This window comes from Somniosus microcephalus, unplaced genomic scaffold, assembly GCF_052327205.1.
Source record: "Somniosus microcephalus isolate GS21.2 unplaced genomic scaffold, FLI_Smic_1.0 unresolved_chr9, whole genome shotgun sequence".
Classification (NCBI taxonomy): Eukaryota; Metazoa; Chordata; class Chondrichthyes; order Squaliformes; family Somniosidae; genus Somniosus; species Somniosus microcephalus.
In genome coordinates, this window is record NW_028225187.1 from 41,056,659 (window position 1) to 41,078,192 (window position 21,534).

Sequence of the window (21,534 nt, forward strand, 5' to 3'; positions counted from 1 at the left end):
ACCCTGGCAGCAGGGAGGCAACATATCATCCTGGAGTCACGTCCGCAGCTGCAGAAAGGTCTGTCTATTCTCCTAATTATCAAATACCCTACAACTATTGCTCTTACGCTCTTCCTCCTCCCAACCTGGGCAGCGGAGCCACCCATGGTGCCGTGGACTTGGCTCTTGCTGCAATCCCAGAGGAACAGCGCCCAAACCAGTATCCGGAACTGAATATTGAGCCAGATGCACTCAAGGGACTCCCGCAGTACCTGCCTGGTCCTTCGCTTCTGTATGGCGGCCATCCATTCCCTTTCTGCCAGCACACTCTTAGAACATAAGAAATAAGAGCAGGATTAGGGCATATGGCCCCTCGAGCCTGCTCCGCCATTCAATAAGATCATGGCTGATCATCGACCTCAACTCCACTTTCCCGCCCGATCTGCATACCCCTTGATTCCCCTAGAGTCCAAAAATCTATCTATCTCAGTCTTGAATATACTCAATGATTCAGCATGCACAGCCCTCTGGGGCAGAGAATCCCAAAGATTCACAACCCTCTGAGTGACGAAATTCTGACTCATCTCAGTCTTAAATTGCCTGCCCCTTATTCTGAGATGATGCCCCCTAGTTCTAGACACTCCAGCCAGGGGAAACACGCTCGCAGCATCTACCCTGTCAATCCACTTCAGAATCTTGTATATTTCAAAGAGATAACCTCTCATTCTTCTAAACTCCAGAGAGTATAGGCGCATGCTACTAAATCTCTCATCATAGGACAGCCCTCTCATCCCAGGAATCAATCTAGTGATCCTTCTTTGCACCACCTCCAAGACAAGTATATCCTTCCTTAGATAAGGAAATCAAATCTGTGCACAGTACTCTGGTTGTGGTCTCAACAAGGCCCTGTACAATTGTAGCAAGACTTCCCTACTTTTATATTCCAACCCCCTTGCAATAAAGGCCAACATACCATTTGATTCCTTACTGCTTGCTGTACCTGCATGCTAGCTTTCTGTGTTTCTTGCACGATGACATGCAATTCTCTCTGAATAGCAACATTTGAAAGATTCTCAACGTTTAAAACAAATCTGTTTTTCTATTATTCTTACCAAAGTGAATAACCTTACATTTCCCTACATTATACTCCATCTGCCACCTTACTGCCCACTCACTTAGTCTATCTATACCCCTTTGCAGACTCTTTGTGTTCTCCTCACAGCTTACTGTCCCACCTAGCATTGTATCATCAGCAAACTTGGATGCATGACACTCATTCCCTTCATCTAGGTCATTAATATAGATTGTAAATCACTGAGGCACCAACACTGATCCTTGCGGAACCCCACTAGTTACAGCCTGCCCACCTGAAAAAGATCCGTTTAGCACTACTGCCTGTTTACTGCCCGTCAACCAATCCTCTATCCATGCTACATATATAACCTCCAACCCTGTGAGCCCTAATCTCGTGTACTAGCCATTCATGTGGTACTTTATCGAATGCCTTTTGGAAATCTAAATATACTACATCCACTGGTACTCTTTTATCCAAGATCTGTACATGAGGACATAAGAATAAGGAGCAGGATTTGGTCATGCGGCCCTCGAGCCTGCTCCACCATTCAATAAGATCATGGCTGATCCTCTACCTCAACTGAAACTTCCCGACCTAGCCCCTTATCCCTTACTTTTGGTAATGTCCAAATCCTTCTTGGTTAGGAATGTACTGAACATCCACAGGCCTCTGCGGTAGAGAATTCCAAAGATTCACAACCATTACTTTGAAGAAATTTCTCTTCCTCTCCATCCGACATGGCTTGCCGCTTGTTCTGAATCTTTGATCCCTATTTCTGGACTCCACAGCCAAAGGAAACGGCCTCTCAACATGTGACCTGTCAAGCCCTGCAAGAATTTATCTATTCTTTCTTTGTACATTGTGCTGATTTCTTTTCTCCACAGAAAAAACAATGTTTAACTGGGTGGACACGCAGCAGGAAATGCAATGCAGCCGCAGATTTATTCTCTTCCACTTTCTGTGAATCACAAACTGCTGCCTAAATGGGAAAAAAAAGCAGGACACAAGAGAAAAGCCGATTTGAATTCTGTCCGTGGTTTGGAATGCCTCAATTTGGCCAAGCGACATTTGAAGCAGCACTTTGAATCAGACTTTACGTACAATCCCTCTACAACTCCATCCCACACCTGGACTGCCTTAGGGCGCTATGTTTCTTCATTGAACAGAGGTCCAACCAGTTCCCATCCATCACCACCCTACTCCGCCTGGGTGAACTTGTTCTCACATTGAACAACTTTTCCTTTGACTCGACTCATTTCCTCCAAATTAAAGCTGTTCATATGGGAACCCGATGGGTCTGAGCTATGCCAGCCTTTCCGTGGGATTATGGAACATTCTTTGTTCCAATCCTACTCAGGCCCCCTCCCTCACCTATTATTCTGGTACATTGATGATTACATTGGTGCCGTTTACTGCTCTCGCCCTGGACTTGAAAATTTTATTCACTTAACTTTCAATTTCTACCCTTCCCTCACCTTCACATGGTCCATTTCCGACTCTTCCCATCCTTTCCTCGACTTCTCTGTCTCCATTTCTGGGGAAAATTTATCGACCAGCAACCACTATAAGCCCACTGACTCCCACAGCTACCTGGACGACACTTCCTCCCACAACGCTTCCTGTAAGGACTATATTCCATTCTCCCAGTTTCTCCGCCACATCTGCTCTGACGATGCCACCTTCTATACAAGTGCTTCTGATATGTCTTCCTTTTATCTCAGTTAAGGATTCCCCTTAAGTGTGGTTGACACGGCCCTGGACTGTGTCCTTTCTATCTCCCGCACTTCTGATCTCACCACTTCCCCTCCCTCCCGAATCCATAATAGGGTTCCTCATGACCTCACCTTTCACCCCACAACTCCACAGTCAATTGAACATCCCCTGCCATTTCCTCCACCTCCAGCATGATCCCACCACCAAAGCTATCTTCCCCTCGCCTCTGCTTTCAGCATTCCATAGGGACTGCTCCCTCGGAAACACCCTTGTCCATTCCTCAACGACCCACAAAATCCCCTCCCCTCTGCATGGGACCGTCTCGTGCAAGCAGGAGATGCAACACCTGCTCCTTTACCTCATTAATTCCCACCGTCTGGGGCCCCAAACACCTCTTCCATTTGAAACGTCAATTTACTTGTAATTCTTGCAATTTAGTATACTGTACTCGCTGCTCACGATGCGGGCTCCTCTACATTGATAGACAAAACGCAGATTGGGTGACCACTTTGCAGAACGTCTCCGTGCAGTCCACAAGGGTAAACCGGCGCTCCGGTCGCTTTACACTTTAATTCTCCACTCCAGTCCCATTCTGACCATCTTACACTGTTTTAAAGAAACTCAATGCAAGCTCGAGGAACCGCACCTGGTCTTTCGATAAGGCACTTTAAAGCCTTCTGGACTCAACATTAAGTTGAACAATTCCAGACAATAACCCCTGCCCCTATTTCTGATGATTCTGCCATCCAAATTTGCAGCATTCAACCACTCCTGGCTTCCACCCTATCACAGGCCTTTCCTTTTGTTCTTTCCTATCCTCCTGTTTTCTCTGCCTCTGCACCTGCTTAAAAACTGCTATATCTCTAACTTTATTCAGTTCTGGCGAAGTGTCACAGAAATGAAAAGTTAATTCTGTTTCTCGCTCCACGGATGTGGCCTGAGTGTTTCCAACATTTTCAGTTGTTATTTCCTTCATTAGTATATTGAAATTATTGTCTCTCTGATAATATTGAAACTAATTAAAGAAATATCTGTGATCAATTTGTGGGACCAATTGAGTAAAGAGAAAATTAATTTTTCCTGCCACTACGAAATCCAGCCTTTTGAAATCACTGATTGTAATGTCAGAAACGGAGCAGCCAATTTTTGCAAATAAGCTCCTACAAACAGCAATGTGATAATGACCAGATATTATGTTTTTAGTTGTCTTAAATGTGGGATAAATATTGGCCTGGGCCCAGGGAATAAGTCCCCTGCTCTTTTTTGCAATATTGTCCTATGAGATTTTACATCCACCTGGCAGCAGACGGGTCCTTGGTTTAACGTCTCCTCTGAAAGACAGCCGCTCCACAGTGTCCTTACAGTGCAGTGCTGGGCTTTGTGCAAGTCTGTGTCCTTACATTACAGTGCTGGTTGTTGTTAAGGTCTATGTCCTTGCAGTGAAGTGCCAGCAGATTTTAAAGGTACGTGTACATAAAGTGCAGGGGCCGTTATTATAAAGGACTGTTTTCTTAAAGAAAACCGAGCTGCAGCCATACAGGTCTCTGTCCTTAGATTGAAGTGCTGGGTGTTGTTTGAGGTAATATAAGAATTGGGAGCAGGATGTAGGCCGTAGGGCCCTTCGAGCCTGCTGCACCATTCAATAAGATCATGGCTAATCATGGATCTCAACTCTACTTTCCCGCCTGATCTCCATAGACCTTTATTCCCCGAAAGTCCAAAAATCAATCTATCTCTGCCTTGAATATATTCAATGACTGAGCATTCACAGTCCTTTGGGGTAGAGAATTCCAATGATTCACAACCTTCTGAGTGAAGAAATTCATCCTCATTCAGACTTAAATGGCTGTCCCTTCTTCTAATTCATTAATATAGATTGTAAATGTCTGAGGCTCCAGCAATGATCCTTGCAACACCCCACTAGTTACAGCCTGCCAACCTGAAAATGCCCCGTTTATCCCTATCTGTTTCTGTCCGTTAGCCAATGCTATATCCATGCTATTATATTACCCCCAACCTCACGAGCCCATATCTCACGTGCAATGTTGTCGAATCTTAACTCCCCTCAGAATTGGCTTAGCAAGCCACACAGTTGTTCCAAACCGCTACGACAGACTTTAAGAAGAATAAAACTGAATGGACAACTCTGCATCGAACAAGGCATTGGATTCGGACACGACAAAGTTACACCCAGCCCAGTCGACCCTGAAAATTGCTGCTCACTAAAACCTGGGGAATCTGCCCAAAATTGGTAGACTTGTCCCACAGACTAGACAAGCAATAGCCTGACATAGTCATACTCACAGCATCATAGCATTCAGCAAACATCCCAGAATCCTCCATCACTATCCCTGGATATGTACTGTCTTACCGGCAGGACCGACACACCAGTGGTTGCTGCATAGTCGGGAGGGAATGGAACTCTAAGTCATCAAAATTGACACCGGACCCCATGAAGTCACATGGCTACAGGTCAAAGATGGGCAAGGAAACCTCCTGCTGATTGTCACCTATCACCCTCCCTCAGCTGATGAATCTGTATTCCTTCATGTTTAACACAACTTCGAAGAAGGACTGAGGTTGCAACGGTACAAAATATACTCTGGGATGGGGACTTCAATGTCCATCACCAAGAGTGACTCACCAGCACCAGTACTGACCAAGCTATCAGAGCCCTGAAGGATATAAAAGTCAGGAAAGGCTTGCCGCATGTGATGATACAATCAACATGAAGAGAAAAGAAAACAACTTGACCTCATCCACGCCAATCCACGTGTCGCAGATGCATCTGTCCATGACAGTACTGTGGAGATATGACCGCCAAACAGTCCTTGTGGAGACCACATCCAGTTTTCACATTGAGGGCACCCTTTTCCGTGTTGTGTGGCACTACCATCGTGCTAAATGGGGTAGATTCAGAACAAATCTAGCCATTATAACTGGGTATCCATTAGGGGCTGTGGGCCATCAGCAGCAGCAGAATTGTAATCTGTGCAACTTGTAAACTCATGGGATGGCCGGCATATCCCTCACTCTACTAGTACTATCAAGCCAGCGGACTACCTCTTGTTCAATGAGAAGCGTGGAAGAGCATGCCATGAACTTCACCAGGCCTAGATATAAAGAGCTGCCAATCTGGTGAAGCTACAAGTCTGGAATCCATGCATCAGAAACAGCGGAAGCATCGTGATATAGACAGAGCTAACCGATCCCACAAAGAACGGATCAGATCAAAGCTCTGCAGTCCTGCCACATCCAGCCTTGAATGGTGGCTAGGGATGGGAAATAAATACGGCCTTTCCAGCGACGCCCTTATCCCATGAACAAATAAAGAATAAATCAGCCCAGTCGATTGTTTTCGAGATTGAAAGGTCCAATTTCCTCCACTCTTTCCTCATAAACCAGAGCTTTGGCTTTGGGGATCAGACTCCTGGCCGTTCCCCGCTCTGTGCCCCGCACTTAATGTCCCCCCTATATTTCGGTGAATAATGGTGAACAGATTTCTGAAACATTGGATGGAGCCGAGCCGCACACAGTTGCACGGTGATTTCCCTGACTTGTACTCTGTTGTTTGGGATTGTAGATGAATATTTTATTGATATTTTTGATTGCTGTATTGCCTTTGTTGGATTGTTCACTGTTCAATCTACTTAACATCCCAGGGCTCTTTATAACTTATCCTCAGCTCCAAGAACACTTTTATTTTAATGCCTAGAATTCTAATTCCTCTAACTGTGTGGTATTTTACACGGGCCTGCATTAAATTACACCGCCCATTAATGTTCTCACTTGAATATTTTGCCTAAAATGTCGTGTTGTTTCTGAGCTGTGTTCTCCGCCTAGAGCACCCTTTCTGATTTGACAATATCTAAAATTTGATCAGTTGACATTGAGTTTCCTAGACTTTGTTAAAGAGGGAAATTAGCAACAATACTTTTCCCAACACCGATCCCCGCAAAGCCCACACAGTTCTCCCCCGCCCTGCCGTGCCCTAAATCCTGTAACATTTAACCATTGTTTTCTGACTTTCAAAGTCTTTGTTATCCAGTTCCAAAGTGTGATGTGTCACATTGAAACGTTCATTCCCATAGCAGTATTATCCTGGGAGTAAAGAGGCTGACGCAAACTGTTTGTTCAAATGACTGTAACTAATATCAGTGGCCCTGGGACAGAACTGTATGCTGGAGATTTCCCTGCTTTATAAATGAGGGCTGCTTTCAATGTCTCACTTCACAGTTTTCACCGGGGCTGATGTATCCATCACAACAGGAATAGTCGCTTCTCACATTAAATGGAAGCCCCGATACTTCAACAGATAAGAGCCATTTACTGCCCTATTCTCGCAGCTGTTGGTGTTCCTGGTAAGAGATTATTAAAATATACGAATCGTGTAAACTCTGTTAACTACATGGCTTCTCATGCTGCGTGTCTGACAAAGCAGCTGCTTTTTTGAGTTCCTCTCTTGCAGTTATGTATGCTGTAGTGTCTGTTTAACCTCAATGTTCCTGTTTAATTAAGGTGGTGTCTTCTTTCACGCTCTAGTTTCTAGTGACGTCACCGTGCTTTTTCTGAACTGTTTGTCTTGCAAGCTGGGCTCCGGATCAAAGGACTCCATCAAATGAGAAATGGTGTCGCCGGACATGAAGTGTGTAAAATGGCAATCATTGCATAGTGCTAATTAATGTCGGGTTTGATGCATTCTCCAAAATTCACATTGAAATAATTAACAATGTAATTGAATGAGTTTCCTGGGTGTTACAGTATTGCAAGGAACGAACGTCCTACTAATCACTTACTTTCTATTACAGCGATATTTATTTTGAACTGTGCACAGTGAGCACATCAGCAATGTTGGCCAAACGACAAAGTTGTAAATGTTAATGGAATTTCGATGTCTTATTTACTTATGGTTGGAAGCAAGATTCAATCATGTCTGCATCTTTACCACTTCCATTGATCTCATGATTCAGCTCAGTCTAATTTTGTCCTACATTCCTGTTGTTGCGTTATGTTGTAAATCATTTTTCTAACTATAAACGAAATGCATTTGAAAGTGGAGCTGTTTGATGTTATGTATTGTCACGTTCCTGTGTATCATTAGGAAACCTAAGTTACCGCATTACTTACAGATGGGAATCGGCTCTGGGTGGGCTCCTATATCTCTCCAGTTAGAAAGTGGTGCATCATATTATTGAGCACAACGCAATCATTTAACATTAAGCTCAATGCTTATTGGAATGGCTCTCCCTGAAGTTACAGGTTCTCCCAGTAGACTTCGTTTCAATATGTTTTTTTGTTGGCTTGGCTTTGTTGCCAGCGCTCCAGCATTTATTTCAGGAAGTTGTGTGTTCTAGTCTCTCTCTGGTACTTAAAACTATAACGAAACTAACATGTCATTCAAGGGGTGCTGAATGTCAGAGATTTGTAGAAATACCAATCCTTCAATGCTTACATCAGAGTGGGGTCATTGCAGCTAGAAGCGCAGGGGAACCGAAACATGTGTCTGCTGAAAATCATATTTTAATAATATCCTGTAAGTGAATAGGAGTCCAGAAAGAAGTTATATTTGGATAGATCAGTGGATAATGCAGGACAAAATAATTTGAGTATGTCAGTATTTGATTCGGTAGATAATTGTGAGGATAATTCTTTGGATATTTCAGTGTTTAATTCTATACCAAATTGAGAGGTGAATTCTTTGTAGACTCTAGTGTTTAATTCGATGTATAATTGTGTGGATTATTCTTTGGATATTTCAATGTTTAATTCGATGGATAATTGAGTGGATAATTCTTTGGATATTTAATTGTTTAATTCGATTGATAATTGTGTGGTTAATTCTTTGGATATTTCAGTGTTCAATTCGATGAATAACAGAGATGATAATTCCTTGCATATTTCAGTGTTTAATTCTATAGATAATTGAGTGGATAATTCTTTGGATATTTCAGTGTTTAATTTGATTGATATTTGTGTGGCTAATTCTATGGATATTTCAGTGTTCAATTCGATGGATAATAGAGATGACAATTCTTTGCCTATTTCAGTGTTTAATTCTATAGATAATTGAATGGATAATTCTTTGGATATTTCAGTGTTTAATCCTGTAGGTAATTGAGAGGATAAATCTTTGGATATTTCAGTGTTTATTTCTATAGATAGTTGAGATAATAATTCTTTGCATTGTTCAGTGTTTAATTCTTTAGATAATTATATGGATAATTCTTTGTACATTTCAGTTTTTAATCTGCAGATAATTGTGAGGATAATTCTTTGTATATTTCATCGTTTAATTATATAGATATTGTGAGGATAATTCCTTGGATATTTCAGTGTTTAATTGGATGGATAATTGAGTGGATAATTCTTTGCAGATTTCAGTGTTAAATTCGATGTATAATTGTTTGGATTATTCTTTGTATATTTCAGTGTTTTATTATATAGATATTGTGATGGTTATTTTTTGGATATTTCACTGCTAAATTCGATGCAGAATTGAGAGTATAATTCATTGTACATTTCAGTGTTTAATTCTGTAGAGAATTGTGTTTATTTATATATAGATAAATGAGTGGATAATTATTTGGTTATTCATTGTTAAATTCGATGGATACTTGTGTTGGTAATTCTTTGGATATTTCAGTGTTTTATTATATAGATATTTTGAGGATAATTATTTGAAACATTCAGTGTTTCATTCTATAGATAAGTGTCTGGATAATTCTTTGAATATTTCAGTGTTTAATTCTATAGATAATTGAGATAATAATTCTTTGTATAGTTCAGTGTTTAATTCTTTAGATAATTATATTGAAACCTCATTGGATATTGCAAAGTTTAATTCAATGAATAATTAAGAGGATAATTCTATGAATATTTCAGTGTTTAATTTCGATGGACAATTGAGTAGATAATTAATTGTATATTTCTGTGTCTAATTCTATAGATATTGTTAGGATAATTCCTCAGGTATTTCAGTGTTTAATTCTATACAGAATTGAGAGGATAATTATTTGTAGATTTCAGCATTAAATTCGATGAATAACTGCGTGGATTATACTTTGGATATTTCACTGTTTAATTCGATGGAAAATTGAGAGGATAATTGTTTGGATATTTCAGTGTTTAATTATATAATTAATTGCATCGATAAACCTTTGGATACTTCAGTGTTTAATTTGGTGCATAATTGAGAGTATAATTCCTTGTACATTTCAGTGCTTATATCTGTAGATAATTGTGTTTAATTATATAGATAATTGAGTGGATAATTATTTGGATATACAGTGTTTAATTCGCTGGAAAATTGTGTTGGGAGTTCTTTGGATATTTCAATGTCTACTGTTATAGATATTGTAAGGATAATTCTTTGGATATTGCAGTGTTTAATTCGATGGACAATTGAGTAGATAATTATTTGTATATTTCAGTGTTCAATTCTATAGATATTGTTAGGATAATTCTTTGGCTATTTCAATGTTTAATTTTATAGATAATTGAGAGGATAATTCTTTGGATATTTCAGTGTTTAATTCTATAGATAATTGAGAGGATAATTCTACAGATATTTCAGTGTTTAATTATATCGATAATTGAGAGGGTAATTCTTCAGACATTTCAGTGTTTAATTCTATACAGAATTGAGAGAATAATTCCTCAGATATTACAATGTTTAATTCTATCGATAATTGAGAGGATAATTCTTCAGATCTTTCAGTGTTTAATTCTATACAGAATTGAGAGGATAATTCTTTGTAGATCTCAGCATTAAATTCGATGAATAATTGCGTGGATTATTCTTTGGATATTTCACTGTTTAATTCGATGGAAAATTGAGAGGATAATTCATTGGATATTTCAGTGTTTAATTATATAGTTAATTTCACAGATAATCCTTTGGATACTTCAGTGTTTAAATCGGTGCATAATTGAAAGTATAATTCCTTGTATATTTCAGTGTTTATTTATGTAAATAATTGTGTTTAATTATATAGATAATTGAGTGGATAATTATTTGGATATTCAGTGTTTAATTCGATGGAATATTGTGTTGGTAATTCTTTGGATATTTCAATGTCTACTTTTATAGATATTGTGAGGATAATTCGTTGGTATTTCAGTGTTCCATTATATATAGATAATTGTGTGGATATTTCTTTTCGAAATTTCATTGTTTAATTCGATGGATAATTGAGAGGATAATTATTTGTAGATTTCAAAGTTTAATTCGATGGATAATTGAGATGATAATTCATTGTATATTTCAAAGTTTAATTCGATGGATAAGTGAGAGGATAATTCTTTGTATATTTCAGTGTTTAATTTGATGGATAATTGAGAGGATAATTCTTTGTATATTTCAGTGTTTAATTTGATTGACAATTGAGTGAATAATTCTTTGACTATTTCAGTAGTTCTTTCACTAGATAATTGAGTGCATAACTGAGTTCGGAATTCTGTTGAAATTCATTGAATAATTCGATAAATAATTATTTTGATAATTCTGTTGATAATTGTTTAGATAATTCTTTGGATATTTTAACATTTAATTCATAGATAATAGTGTCGAAGTTTTAGAGGACAATTCTTCGATTGTTTCAGTTTTTTGTGTTTGGACAATGATGTATAATTTATGGGTTAAATATATATATAATCCATGTGAATGAATTTCTCGAAATTGCAGATCAAATGAAAGTTCTGTCCATGTATCTGTTATTCGTTATCATAATATTGACTTTCATATTTCAAATTAATCCGTGTTAATTTAAACTCATCTCTTCATTCGGTCTGGTGCCGGGGTCTGGGGGGAGGGAGGGAATTCTGCTTTGAATTATCGAGTGTTTTATCCACAGTTTGTAACATTGCTATGTAAAGACTCTGTGGTCAACAGCAGCAACATAATTGATATCAGACAGGCAGCAGTGGGAAGCCTCCACCCAAACCATCTTCAGTTCCTGCCCACATGTGAATGTAGAAGCTTTCGCCACATCTATGTATGAAAACACGCCTATCCTCGTATCCGGTGCTTGTGCTTTCTGCCCAATATCTGCTCCTGGCTTCCCTCCAGAGGGCGCTGTTCATGAGCTCTGGCAGCATCCTATCACTGATTGGGTCCACCTCTAACTATATCACAATGATTCAGAACTTTCAACAACACATTACTTCTTTTTCACTTCTCTATCATACAGCAAGATCGATTTTGAAATGGAGGAAACACGTGTTCGAATTGGATCTTCATCCTGCCAAGTCCCCATTGCAGCTTTACCCCTCCAATCCCCATTTCTCCTTCGCCAGGCACAGTTCCCATGGAACCGTCACCAGGCTGAGCCCCCATTGAAATTTCACCCTGCCCAAACCCCACTGCACCTTTCCACTGCTCAAACCCAACTGCAACTGCTCTCTGCCCAAATCCCACTGCACCTTCCCCCTGCCCAAAACCCACTGCACCTTCCCCCTGCTCAAACAACACTGCCCCTACCCCCTGCCCAAACCCCACTGCAGCTTCCCCCTGCCCAAACCCCCCTGCACCTTCCCGCTGCTCAAACCCAACTGCAACTGCTCTCTGCCCAAACCCCACTGCACCTTCCCTCTGCTCAAACCCCACTGCACCTTCCCCCTGCCCAAACACAACTGCACCTTCCCCCTGCCCAAACCCCACTGCACCTTCCCCCTGCCCAAACCCAACTGCACCTCCCCCCTGCCCAATCCCCACTGCACCTTCACACTGCCCAAACACTACTGCTCCTTCACCCTGCCCAAGACCCACTGCACCTTCACCCTGCCCAAGACGCACTGCACCTTCCCCCTGCCCTAACCCCACTACACCTTCCCCCTGCCCAGCTTCCATTGTACCTTCACCCCGCATGGTTCCCATTACATAGAATAGAATGACATACAATTTTCCATCACAGAAACCGGCCATTCTGCCCAACAGATCTATGCCAGGATTTATGTTCCACGAAAGTCATCTCCCACCTTTCTTTGCCTCACTCCAAAAACAATTCCTTCTATTCATGTTTGCCTCCTGTACTTAACTAGCTGCCACTTAAATGCATCTATGCTAAGCGCCGCAGCCTCTATATATCATAGAGTCATAGCGTCATAACGGCACAGAAGGAGGCCATTGGGCTCGTCAACTCCATGCCAGCTGTCTGTAGAGCAATCCAGTCAGACTTAATCCGCCCGGTGGTTGTTTTATGAAAAAAGGTTGAGCAGGATGTACCAATAATTATTGGATTTTAGAGAAATTATAGGTGATCTTATTGTTACATATAAGATTCTGAGGGGGCTTTACTAGGTAGATGTAGAGAGGATATATCCCCAGGGGTGGAATCCAGATCTCGGGGGCATAGTTTCATAATAAGGGGTCGCCCACTTAAAACGTAGATGAGGTGGAATTTCTTCTCTCAGCAGGTCGTGAGGCTTTTGCATTCTGTACCTCAGACAGCTGTGGAGGCTGGGTCATTGAATATATACAAGATGGAGATAAACTGATTTTTGAAATATAGAGGAGTCAAGGGTGATGGAGAGCGGGCAGGAAAGTGGAGTTGAGGCCAAAACAGATCAGCAATGATCTTATTGAATGCAAACGAGTTTCAAATTCTAACCCATTTTGCACTTTCTCCAGTGCTTCTACATACTTGTTGTACTAAGCAGATCATAAATGTGCTCTGCACTCTAAGTGTGGTCTCTCCAATGTTCTATATAATTTTAACATACCTCCTCTGTTATTGCAACCCATTCCTCTAGAAATGAACTACGTTGTTTTGACAGCACGTTTTATGGCTTCCTTAACCTTCTTAGCTACTTTAATAATTTGTGAATTTGTCCCCCTAAATCCATTTTCTTCTCTCCCCCATTTGGACTCTTATTTTCCAAGTCTCATGCGGCCTCCTTATACCACCTAACAAAATTCACCACCTCACATATATAGTTATTGAAAATCATTTATCATTTACTCTCCTTGATTCCATTCTGTTAATATCTTCTTGAATTTTGTCGCAGACTTCCTCAGTGTTAACTTTACCGCATAATTTTGTGTAATCCGCAAATTTCGATGTTATACTTCTGATTCCCAAGTCCAAACCTCCACTATAAATTGTAATCAAAAGTGGCCCCTGTGGAACAACACTTCCCACCTTCCGCCAATCTGAACAACTACCTTTAATCTTTACCCTCTGTTTTCTATTTAGCAGCCAGTTTACTATCCATGCGGCTACATGTCCACTGAGTCTACATGCTCGGACCTTAGTCATGAGTCTGCTATGGCGGTGGAAGCTCTTTGAACGTCTATGTATACTACATTCGCAACTTACCCTTAACTACTCTCTCTGCTAGTTTGTCAAATAATGCTATAATGTTGGTCAAAGATGTCCTTCCCTTTTGAAATCCATGCCGACAAGTCTTTATTATTGACATAATAAAGACTCACTACGCACTTTAATCGACTTGTAACAAAACATGGAGGTCTAGTTAGTAGCCACTAGCTTCCTGTTTCCAGACTGTCTCTGGCCAAGCTGGGCCCACACCCTAGTATTTATACTCCTCGGGCGACACACTCAGCTGGCCGTTCAGTAGTACTTCCTGAGTTACTTCTTGTAGAGTTTGCGATTTATGACAATTATGTTTTTGGATTTTAGCGTTTCTTCTATATTATGTTTGAGCAAAGATTTCAATACCTTTCCTCTCGCCGATTTTAAGCAAACTGGACGACAGAATTTGTTTTACATATAATAAATTTTAAAAAAATATATATATATATAGTGCCTCTGCTATCTCTTCCTTAGCTTTGAGTATGAGGGGTAACTGTCTTTCCAGACCCCAGGTTTATCATCTAGTTAATTAATGTCTAGTTCATTAAAAATCTCGCTCCTGTCTATCTTAGAAGCCGTGGTTACCTTTTTGAATTCTTTGGCTAACTTCACGTGCACCATGTTTGTGACGCTGGTAAAAACAGCGGTAAAATAACTCTTCAATATTTCTCATTTCACTGCCTTTATTTTAGAGTTTGTCTTGTTCATTCCTTAGTGGCTATATCCCTATTTTCCTATTCCTATGATTATAAAATACTTAACTATTTATTTTTATATTGGTTGCTAATTTAATTTCGTATTTTGTTTTGAGTTCCTAATTATTTATATTAATTTAAGGAAAGAAGAACATAAGAAATAAGATCAGGTGTAGGCCACACGGGACCTCAAGCCTGCCCCGCCAATCAACAAAATCATGGCTGATCATCGACCTCAACTCTACTTTCATGCCCGATCTCCATATTCCTTGAGTCCCTAGATTCCAAAAATCTATCTGTCACAGCCTTGAATATATTCAAAGTCTCAGCATTCACAGTCCACTGCAGCAGAGATTTCCAAAGGTTCGCAACCCTCTGAGTGAGGAAATTCCTCCTTATCTCAAGGTTCTATTGTAAGGGGAATAGATAGGCATTTCTGCGGCCGCAAACCAGACTCCAGGATGGTATGTTGCCTCCCTGGTGCAAGGGTCAAGGATGTCTTGGAGCGGCTGCAGGGCATTCTGGGTAGGGAGTGTTGAGCAGCCATTTGTAGTGGTGAATATAGGTCACAACGATATAGGTTAAAACATGGCATGAGGTCCTAAAATGTTGAATACAGGGAGTTTGGAGGTAAATTAAAAAATAGGACCTCAAAGGTAGTAATCTCAAGATTGCTACCAGTGCCACGTGCTAATCAAAGTAGAAATAGAAGGATATTTCAGATGAATACGTGGCTAAAGGACTGGTGCAAGGGGGAGAGATTCAAATTCCTGGGACTTTGGAATGGCTTCTGGGGAGGTGGGACCAGTACAAACTGGACGGTTGGCACATGGGCAGGACCGGGACCGATGTCGTTGGGGGAGTATTTGCTAGTGCTGTTGGGGAGGGTTTAAATTAAAAGGGCAGGGGGTTGGGAACCAGTGCAGGGAGACAGAGGAAAGGGAAACAAGGAATGCACCAAAGGCAAAAGACAGGAAGGAGAAAAGCAAAAGTGGCAGTCAGAGAAATCAAGGGTTTATATTAAACATGGCCAAAGTAAATAATAATTTTAAAAGGATTAAGAGTGCTAAAAAAAACAAGCCTGAAGGCTTCATGTCTTAATGCGAGGAGCATTCATAAGAAGGTGGAAGAATTAGCTGTGCAAATAGATGTTCACGGATATGATATGATTGGGATTACAGAAACATGGTTCCAGGGTGACCAAGGCTGGGAAATCATCATCCAGTGGTATTCAATATTCAGAAAAGACAGGCAAAAAGGAAAAGGAGGTGGTGTAGCATTGCTGGTTAAAGAGGAGATTAACACAATTGTAAGGAAGGATATTAGCTCTGATGATATGGAATCTGTATAGGTAGAGCTGAGAAATACCAAGGGACAGAAAACGTTAGTGGGAGTTGTATACAGACCTGCAAACAGTAATGCTAAGTTTGGGGATGGCATTAAATGGCCAGATGAGATTTGAAAACAAGAATGAGAATATTAAAATTTTGGCTTTGGCAGACCGGGAGCCAATGAAGATCAGTGAGCTCAGTGGGTGCTGGGTGAACGGGACTTTGTGCAAGTTGGGATGTGGGCAGCAGAGATTTGGACGACTCAAGTTTATGAAGGTTGGAAGAGGGTAGGTCGGACAGAAAAGAGTTGGGGCAATCAATCCTGGAGGCCACAGCAGCATAGATGAGGGGGTCAGCAGCAGTTGAGATGAGGCAGGGGCTGAGTCGGTGATGTTACAGAGGTGGAAGCAGGCAGTCTTTGTGATGGAGCAGATATTTGGTTGGAAGCTCATATCGGGATGAATAAAACACCAAGTTTGGGCAAGGCTGGTCCAGCCTCAGAAAGTTGCAAGGGGGTGATGGAGCCGGTGGCTAGGGAATGAAGGTTATAGCGGGGACCGAATACAATGGCTTTGGTCTTCCCAATATTTAGTTGGAGGAAATTATAGTTCATGACAAATAGTGTGAAATTATGGACAAGGGACGTGTTGGGTGAGCTGGTGGTGAGATGGAGCTGGGTGCCTTCGGCATGCCTTTGATTCAGACGTTGTGTTATCGGATGATGTCGCTGATGGGCAGCATGAAGATGATAAATAGGAGGAGTCCAGAGGTAACGGTGCGGGAGTGGGAAGATAATCTGCTGCAGGCTCCGATTATATCGATAAGATTAGAACCAAATGAGTGCAGTCCCCTGCAGCTGGCAGACGCTGGAGAAGCATTGGAGGAGAATTGTCTGGACAAAGGATGCAGACAGGTCGTGAAGGAAGAGGAGGGATAGCTTACCACAGTCACAGTCACATAGGATGCCACTTGTGACTTTGTTAAGGGCCGTTTATGTACTGGGGCAGCGGGTGACACCAGATTTCAGGGGTTCAAACATGGAATTCTGTGAAAGATGGGCACGGATTGGGAGGAGACAGCACGATCAAGGACGGGGTAAGGAATGGGAGGTTGGAGATTGGGCGGTAGTTGGCAAGGACAGAGGCTTCAAGGTTGTTTTTTGAGCAGGTGCTGATGACGGCGGATTTGAAGGGGAGGGGACAGTATGTGGTGAGAGAGAACTGTTAACAATATCAGCTAACATGGGGGCCAGGAAGTGAAGTTGAGTGGTCAGCAGTTTGGTTGGAATAGGATCGAGCGAGCAGTAGGTGGGTCTCATAGACAAGTTGAGCTCGTAGAGGGCATGTGGGGAGTTATGAGAGAAATTGGATAAAGATGCGAGTTCAGATTAGATGGCAGATGGCAGCCACCAGTGCGTGAATGATTTCCTATTAATCAGTGCAATAATAACTTGAAAGTTCACTCAAAACAATTTGAATAATGAGGGTTTTACTGCGACTCTGAGTGGAAACAAATCTCACTAATCTTTGTATCTCTTGCAGTTAACTTGGTGGCGATTGTGATCCTGTCCCGAGGAAAGTGCGGTCTCTCCAAATGTATCAGTCGCTACCTGGTGGCCATGGCAACGGCTGATCTCCTGGTTGTTTGTACGGATGTAATATTAAGCTGCATTGTTGAAATTTATTTCCCCGTTTCATTCTTGACCATTACCCCCGTGTGCTGTCTGAATATAGTCCTGGTTTGTGCAGCCACAGCGGCCTCGGTCTGGTTCACAGTGGTTTTCACCTTCGATCGATTTGTGGCCATTTGTTGTTCGAAGCTGAAAACAAAATATTGCACCGAGAAAACGGCGGCTGTCGTTATCGGGGTGGTGAGTGCGCTGGGATGTTTAATAAACATTCCCTGGTACTTTATATTTGACCCTGAATATAAAATGGAGAACGTACCCCGGGGTTGTGCCTGGAAACCCACCTTTCTTACTTCACCCGCGTGGGCAGCGTTTGACGTCTTTAATCTTACTTTAATCCCTTGTGTCCCATTCGTTCTGATTTTGTTGCTCAATGTTCTCACCGCTAGACACATTTTAGTGTCCAGTCGAGTCCGCAGGGGACTCCGGGGCCTCGGCAATGCAGAGAATCACAAGGATCCAGAGATGGATAACCGAAGGAAATCCATCGTTTTGCTCTTCAGTATATCGGGCAGTTTTATTTTGTTCTGGACGACCATGGTTGTTTATTTTCTGTTTGTCCGTATTACCGTCTTTGATTATGATGATGTTAAGGACATTAAATCGGTGGGATTCATGCTTCAGGTTCTCAATTGCTGCACAAACACATTTATTTATGTGCTGACCCAGGATAAATTCAGAGAGGAGTTAAAGAATGGGGTAAAATATCCACTGCATTCAATTGCAAAAGTATTTAAATAAGTGAAATAGCTGAAGTGTTTCCCACACAATATTTATCGGCGATTGCAATAGAGCTCAAAACATGTTTAATGGATCAATCGATATTGGTACAACATTTTAAGCAAAGTTGCAAATCGATGCTTGCTGTAATATATTCTCCTTAATAAACTGTGTTATGTACCGTCACAGATGTGATTCTTATGTTAAAACTTTTCCTGTTATTAACTGTGAAAATTAAAATAAACGAAGACTGAACATGCCCAGGTAATTCAGCTTCTCTTCTGATGGGAACAATTGTTCTAATGATACACGATGCTGCATCATTCTTCCAGCGGACACTAAATCCATCCAATAAATCATCGTGTGCAACATTAATAATCACCTGGGCATGTTCAGCCCATATCAGGCCAGCCAAAGAAACTGGAGACAAGCATGGCCCGTAAGAGTGTTGTGTAAAAAGGAAGATTGTCAATTGCAGCCACTTTCCTCTCAATGCAACAAACAATATCTGAAATGTACTGCCTTACGACCTTCCACAAGATCTGAGACACTTCCTTCACCAGCAAGTCTTACTTTACCTAATATCTTTAACCAGCAAGACGCAGTTGAAGGCTCTTGTGACAGATATTCTGTTACCAATACACGTTTTCACCCAATGAATGAATGCGCTATGAATCCAGAGATGTATCACGTATTATTTTTGATCAGTTTCACTCGAGCAACTTTCTTCTATCATGAGAACTAGCCTAAAAGCAAAGACAAGGTAGAATTAACCTCACTCCCCATGGGTTGTGCTCTAAAAACCCACCTGCAAACTAAGATGCTTGTGCTCGCTCGATGAGGCAAGAGGCCTGTGCTGAAAATGCAAACAATAAGAGCTATGAAGGAGACGTTCATAAACGTCTAATACCAGGTATATCAGAATCATTACTTATATTGTACATGTAATAGTGGTTCAAATTACACTTAACATTACCTATAACTCAACGTTGCTGTTTTAATTGAGGGACTCAATTCCGATATCGGTTTACAGGCTTAATCAGATCTAATCCAATCATATGCATTTGATCAAAACTACCACTTTTTTTTTACCTTTTTCTCTTAACATTATTTAGGATGTGATAACAGGGCACTTAGAAAATCATAATATGATTAGGCAGGCTCAACATGGTTTTTTGAAAGGGAAATTGTGTTTAGCAAATTTATTGTAGTATATTGAAGATGCAGCAAGCAGGGTAGATGAAGTGGAAGCAGTGGATGTACTATATTTGGATATCCAACAGTCATTCGATAAGGAGCCACTTTAAAGAATGTTATGGAAGATAAAGACTTATTAGGTCGGGGTAAATTACTGGCATGGTTAGAGGATTGATTAACGGGCAGAAAACAGAGAGCAGGGTTAACCGGGTCATTTTTCCGGTTGACAGGCTATAATTATTGGGGTGCCGCAAGGATTATTGTTTGGGCCTCAATTATTTACAATCTAAATTAATGATATACATGAAGGGGCCGAATGTAATGTACTCAATTTTCATGACGATAGAAAGCTAGGTGGGAAAGTAAGTTGTGTGGAAGATACAGAGATCCTGCAAAGTGATATAGACAGGTTATGCAATTGGGCAGTATAATGTGAGGAAATGTGAGGTTATTCACTTTGGTAGGAAGAATAGAAAAAGGGAATACGTTTTAACTGGTGCCAAAATATTGAATGTTGAAGTTCAGAGAGATATAGGTGTTATCGAACAGGAACCTTAGAAGGTCAGCATGCAGGTACAGCAAACAATTAGGAAGGCAAATAGCTTGTTGGTCTTTATTGCAATGGGATGGAGTGCAAAAGTAAGGAAGCCTTACTACCATTGTACAGGGCTTTGGGGAGACCACACCTGGAGTACAGCGCACAATTATGGTCTCCTTAATTGAGGAAGGTTATACCTGCCTTAGAGACAGTGCAACAACAGTTTACTAGATTGATCCAAGAGATGGGAGGATTGTCCTATGATTAGAGTTTGAGTAGATCGGGCCTATGTGGCAAGAGTGGAGGCGGTGATGCTACTGAGGCGGAAGTCAGTGGACTTTGTTATAGCGTGACTGATGGTTATAACGCAGAAGCTAGGATCAGAGAGATGCTGAGGGTCATTGGCAGCTCACGGCCAATGTGGGGATTGGTACTGGTGGTTAGGGAACAATGTTTGTAAAGTTTGTAAAATTTGACTAAAGATGATGGCTTTTGCCTTGCCAATGTTTGTTTAGAGAAAGTTATGGCTCATTCAAAGCAGGATGTTGGAAAAGTAGTCGGATAACACAGGAAAGGGGGGTCGAGAGAGGAGATGTTAAAACTGGTGGCTTCAATGGACATGTAGAAGAGGATCCCATATCTGGTGATGGATGTTTCAATGGGAAGGAGGTAGATGAGGAAGAAGAGAGGGCTTGGATATGGAGAGATAGAAAATAAACAAAATGGGCGTCCATAAACCTATAAATCTGCCGGATATACTGAAAACCAAAATGATGGATTTCCTTCGGTTCTCCATCTCTGGGTCCTTGTGATTCTCTCCATCGCTGCGACGCCGGAGTCCCCTGCGGACTCTACTGGCCGCTAAAATACCTCTGACCGTCAGAGCTTTGAGCAACAAAATCAGAAAGAACGGGACACAAGGGGTTAAAATAGGTGCAACAACTCAAATGCGACCCATGCGTGGGATGGAAAGAAGCTCGGTTGATTGACACAATCCCAGGGAACATAATCAAGTATATTCTTAGGTTCATAAATAAAGTACCAGGGGACAGGATCTAAATAGCCCAGCACACTCACTGTACCGGTAACCACAGTGGCCGTTTTCTCGGTGCAATATTTTGTTTTCAGCTTCTCACAACAAATGGTCACAAATCGATCAATGGTGAAAGCGACTGTGAGCCAGTCAGAAACCGCCGTGGTTGGATAAACCAGGAAGGTAACGAGACTTAACACGGGAGTAATTCTCAGGAATGATTTGGGAAATAATTCAGATACATGCACCTCAAT